Source organism: Leucopleurus acutus (genome assembly GCF_964270905.1).
Source record: "Leucopleurus acutus genome assembly, chromosome: 6".
NCBI classification, from domain to species: Eukaryota; Metazoa; Chordata; class Mammalia; order Artiodactyla; family Delphinidae; genus Leucopleurus; species Leucopleurus acutus.
The window spans coordinates 8,147,535-8,153,653 of record NC_139149.1 but is presented as its reverse complement, the minus strand read 5'-3'; positions in this window follow the sequence as shown (position 1 = coordinate 8,153,653).

The window sequence follows — 6,119 nt, the reverse complement described above, 5'->3', positions numbered from 1 at the left end:
GGTTCGAGCCCTGGTCCGGGAAGATCCCACATGCCACGGAGCAACTAAGCCCATGCGCCACAACTACTGAGCCCGCATGCCACAACTACTGAAGCCCACGTGTCTAGAGCCTGTGCTCCACAACAAGAGAAGCCACTGCAATGAGAAGCCCACTCACTGCAACAAAGAGTAGCCCCCGCTCGCCACAGCTAGAGAAAGCGTGCGTGCAGCAACAAAGACCCAATGCAGCCAGAAATAAATAAATACATTTATAAAAAACCAAAAAGTCAGGAAAAGAGTCAAAGAGGAGGAGGAGATAAAGAGAAAGCACAAAATTAAAAGTTAAAAATAATTTCAAATGTATCAGTGACCACAACAAAGGTTAAGAGTTAAAGGACAGGGGGTGGGGGAAGGATGGAGTGGGAGTTTGGGGTTAGCAGATGCAAGCTATTACATAGAGAATGGATAAACAACAAGGTCCTACTGTTGAGCACAGGGAACTGTATTTGATAATCCTGCAATAAACCATAATGGAAAAGAATATGAAAAAGAGTGTATACATGTGTATAACTGAATCACTTTGCTGTATAGTAGAAATTAACACAACATTGTAAATCAACTATACTTGAATAAAGTAATTTTTTTTAAAAAAAGAGTTAAATGACAGAGATCACCAAGTGGGATTTTTTTAAAAATCCAGCTATACTCTGTTTACAAGAGACACATTTAAAAAAAAGAAAACTATATGATTGAAAGTAAAAGACTGTGGAGATGGGAACTAATAGGAAGAGAAATGTCATGTAAATATTAACAAACAAGGTTAGGATGGCTAAATCACTGTCAGATAAAAATAGACTTTAAGGCCAAGGTACCTGGAGGGACCGAGAGCATTACCACAAAATGATAAATGGAACAGTTCACCAGGAAGATAAAACAACACTCGGACGCATCTAACAACATGAACTCAAGCTATATTAAGCAAAAACTGACAACTCCACAATCAGAGTGGGAATTTTTAAGACACCATTTTCAGTGATGGATAGGCAAACATTAAGAAGGATACAGATGTTTTCAACAGCACAACAGCAAGCCTGGCATAATAAGGCAGATGTGGAACCCTGAACCCAGCAAGCATCATGGAACATTTTCATAAATTAACCCTGTATGAGGCCACAGAGCAAGTCCCCACACCATGCAGATCCCAGTACAATTAAATTAGCACTTTAAAGGAAAAGCTTGCAGAACTAGAAGACACGGGCTCTAAGCAGCTGTCAGGAACTGCCGCCCACCCCAACCCTACTCCACTCCAGGCAGGGTTCAGTGTCCATTCTACACCGGCGCTGCCCCTGGTCTGCAAGAGCCAGGAAGCCCAGGCGCATACTTCTGTGTTGGCGGCTGGCATCCAGTGGGGGCCGGTCCTATCCCTGGCTCAGCTCAAAGCCAGGCCCCAGATCTGTGGACAGGAGCAGTGACCAAGGGACCAGGACCTTCCCCCCCCTACCCAGAATGTCTCTTTTCAGGTAAGCTGCAACGGTTGCAAATAGAGCAGCGCGTGGCAGGGACCCCACATTCCCCTCCCCCAGCTGAGTGAGGGGGGCTTCCAGAGACACTCGGAGGGAGCCTGATCCCCCTTGCCTGGAGTCTGCGGGCTCCCGAGACCTGAGGCCAGCTCCCACCACCTGAAAGTGAGCCCACGCAGCACTGGACACACGGGGAGGAAACGATACCCACTAGGGTGGGGACAACAGGGAGTCAGGCAGGGGGTCAGATTCTGGCCAGGAGGAGAGCTGGGAGGGGCCACGCGACCCAGGCTGGATGCCCAGGGCTGAGGGGACAGTCACGAAGCCGCCTGGAGGAGAGGCCCTGCAGCTGCAGGTTTTCATTTAGGAAGCCCCAGAGGAGTGGAGGGACACCCGCCCAGGCCGGAGAGCCTGATGCCAGGTCTCCTGCATCAGACGGGAGCAAGCTTCCCGCCCTCCTTCCTCCTGACAGCTCCAAACTCAGAGAAGACAGATAGCCTGAGGGCTGCGGGGTGGGGGGTGGGGCAACGCAGAAAAGGAAGAAGAAGCTAACCTCCCCCCCCCCCCCCCCCGCCCGCCCTCAGGCTCCCAGCCGGAGCTGCCCAGAGCTGGGGGAGTGGAAGTGCCCAACTTTACACGAAGTTCTGGGATGTTTATTTACACCGGACTGGACGTTTTCATCCGTGATTGAGAGTGTTACGGTGGCTAAAAGTAACTGGAGGTTTTTTCCTTTTCTAGGAGTGCTCTAAAACGTATTAAAACTGCCCAAGCTTTCATCTGAGGCTAGAAGTGACCACAGCACCGGTTCGAAGGGACGGCCGTGAGAGAGGGTATGTTGTTTTCAGTCTCACCCTGAAAATTCTGCCCAGCCAGGAGCTGGGGATGCCAGTCTGCTGGCAGCTCTGGTTTTGCCAGCTGGGCATTCCCACCGCCCCCCTCCTCCTTTGGTCAGGGCACTTATGGATCAGAAGGCAAGCCAGTCAAACGCCTTGGGGAAGGGGACCCTCCAGCTGGGATGCCGGTCACTCAGAGATCCTGCAGCCAAGGCCCTTGGACGGTGCTTCCTGGCTCCTGGCTGATCAGCTCTTCCTTCAGTTTGGTGACTGGCCCCAGCTCCCGTCCCCCCCGGGTCTGCCTCTTGCTTCTGACCACCACAGTCCCCGTGGGCACGGCTCCTGGGCCTCCGGGGCTACCCCTTGCCTTGGCCGTCTCTCAGCCTGGCCAGTTGCTGACCCCTTTAGTTTTGACCAGCACATTTTTAGAAATGGAGTTTGAAAACCTTCCTGCAGGGAGCGTACTCCGCAGGCCTTCACCACCCCCTACTGTCCCACAAACAGTGGTTTTATCCCCGGCCGACCGGCGATTCCTAGGTTCTTGTTCTCTCAAGGGAAAGAATTCAGTCAAGAGACAGAGAGCAGGTTTAGGCATCAAGTTTTATGAAGCAAAGCATAAGTACGCTCTCCAGAAGCAGCCCTGCAGTCGGGGCAGGGCTGGGCTTATTAGAGTGGTGGCAGTCCCTCCCCACGCCCTACGTCATTTGACTGACAAGGTGATTGACAGTTTTAGGTTATGTGACGTTTCTCTTACTGCGCAGGTGCTTACCACCGAGGAGCACCCAAGCGAAGAGCATGGGGGAAGGGGCGGGGCAAAAAACGCAATGCTAATTTATTATAAATACGGCATAATGGGCCCTGGGTTACTCTGAGTCACCTTTTAGGTCTTGGTGCCCCTGCACCAACCTGTGTTGGCGATTTTATCCTGCTTAGTCCAGATAAGCCTGGAAACTCAGCGGTGGTCCTTGACTGGAAGAGGGAGGATCTCTGGCCGTGCTCTGATTACCAGTGGGGGGCCGGGAGAGATGACCCCCTCCAGGATGGGGCAGCACCCGCTCATGTCTGACTAGCTACCTCACAGTTTTTACCAACTTCACCCCTTCCTGGTGGCAGCACCTAGCCCTGCTCCCCTTTCCTTACTAATACCCCTGGAACTGTGCCCTGCCTTGGCTTCTCAGCTACGAGGGCTAGCTGACCCCTGTCTGGCAGGTCACTCAAATCTGAGCACAACAACTGTACTTTAGGTAGTTAAATCGATGGTTTCTAACCATTATTGAAAGAGAAGGTATAGCTCCCTGAAGAACCTAATTTACAGTCAGTTTTGCTGGTTTGTAAACAGTTTGAAAAAGAAATGAACTATGAGATCATTAGTCAATCAAGTCTTTGGTTTTTGAAGACACTTTTTATTATGGAAACATTCACATGGACACAAAGCAGAGAACGGAGGCCTGAATCCTCCAGGTACCCATCACCCAGCTTCTACACTTATCAACATCGGGCCAATCTTGGTTCATCTTTTCCTCCCCCAGCCCCCCACCCCCCAACACACACACACATCACCCACCCTCCACAGCAAGCTGGGTTATTTTAAAGCAAATCCAAGATATCATAACATTCCATCCATAAACATTGCATATTTATATCTTTAAGGAAGACCTCCAAAAGATAAGATCTCTCTTGTTAATGTAAACAACAATATGTAACAATAATCCCTTAATATCATCAAATACACATTGTTCAAATTTCCCTAATTATCCTTTAAATCTCTTAATCTATAACAGTTCCCCCTTCTTCTTTTTCTTTTTTCTTGTCACTTATTTGTTGGGGAAATAAGTTATTTGTCCTGTAGACTTTGCTGTGGGCTGGATTTTGCTGATTGCATCCGCATGCAATTTTAACATGCCCCTCTATACCCTGTATTTCCCATAAACTGGTGGATCTGGAGACTTAACTGATTCGATTTCACTTTCTTTGGCAAGAATGCTTCACAGTTGGTGCCATGCACGTCCCGCTGGTCACACCAGGAGGCTCCTAAGGTCTGGCTGCCTCTCTCTCTGTCTGTGGAGACCAAGAGGTGGGCACAGGTGCGACCCACCTGTCTGTGCCCATCCCTGGGCAGGGCCACACATCACTAGAGGGTCACCTTGTAGAATAAGAGTTCACCTCAAGTTTCCTGGTGTCTCAGTATTTTTAAATTTCAGTCTCCAACAGAATAAAATTGTATCTAGTTTATAAAATTTAATATATATACTGCTAACTCAAAGGAATCTAACATTTTTTCAGTTCATGACATAATTTCATATTTAACTCTACATATTTTTACAGCACTCACACTAAAGTTATTCTGTCATCGCACTTTATATACTCAAACAAAAATGGTATGTGAAATTGATACTATTTCTATTTTATTTAAGGATTGCTTTGCAGAATGACCAACTAAAGATGGGAAGAAAGATTTATGGTATATATTCGTAGGAAAGTGATTTGAGGGTAAGGATTATGTAAAGAGACTTGTGGAATTGAGACTAAGAGGTCTCAAGCATGAAGGCACAGAGAGAATGTTATAAAATTGTGTTTTTTACTAGCGACCAACAGGTGGCATGAGCTGAGCAGCAGAACATTGGAAGGCTCCTAGGCACCCGAGGCATTCAGGCAGAGCCTTCTGTCAGCACCAACACCTGGATCACATTTCCAGTTTGGATATTTAAAATAAGACTATGAAGATAAAAATATGATTTTGTCTAGAGAATGTCCATTTACATATTTATTTTTCCTTGCAATAAAAATGTTCTAAAGTTACACTGTTTTCTACAGTGTTTGTTTAATTCATTTTTCTCAATGTAGGCAATGAAATTTCACGTGCTCAGATTTTCAGTTCTTATACATCTGCTGAGTACTTAGATTCGGTTAGAAAATCTGATTATTCTTGACTTCCCCAGGTGTTTTATTTCGTATTGATTATTTCTTTCAAACCAAAAAACTAATATTCAACTTCTTTAGGAGCTATGACTAGAAAAAGAAATATTAGTTTGGAGAAAAAAATAAGAATATGGTCCTTTTAATTCGGAGCCCTGCTGCAGGATCTAAATCTGGGGCTTGGTGTTGCCTGGCTGTTTTCTTCCCGTAATTATGGTATTAGAGAGGCATTCCTTTTTTTTTTTTTCTAATTTATTTTATTGTAGTTCATTTACAGTGTTGTGATAATTTCTGCTATGTAACAAAGTGATTCAGTTATACATATATACATTCTTTTTCATATTCTTTTCCATTATGGTTTATCACAGGATATTGAATATAGTTCCCTGTGCTATAGAGCTAATTCCGAACTCCCAATCCTTCCCTCCCTCACCTCCCCTCCCCCCCTGGCAACCACAGGTCTGTTCTACAGAGGTCTCTTAATGTTTCCTCTTCAAATTAAAAACAAGAAGTTGGAATTGTATCCTAACAGGCAGTCCCGGATGCAGTATTAGAGAAGGTATATTCAAGCACTGAATCTATATGTATGCCAACATTTCCTGGCCCAAATGCAGAGGAGACTATGGGTAAGTGAATAGTGAGTCCAAGGGTAAGACACCATGTGAGGCATGAGAATTCAGTGCCACTGGCTTCGCAACAGCTGTTTCTCCAAAAACATAAAAAGAAAAGGCAACTCTGGTATGCAAAAGTAAAGCAATCTTCTCACATTACTTTGCATAAAGATTTCAAAGTCTCCCAGAAACCAGGAGGCCAATGTATAACCAAGACAGCCCCCAGAAGGGATCCTTTTCTCCCCCACCATCATCCGTGG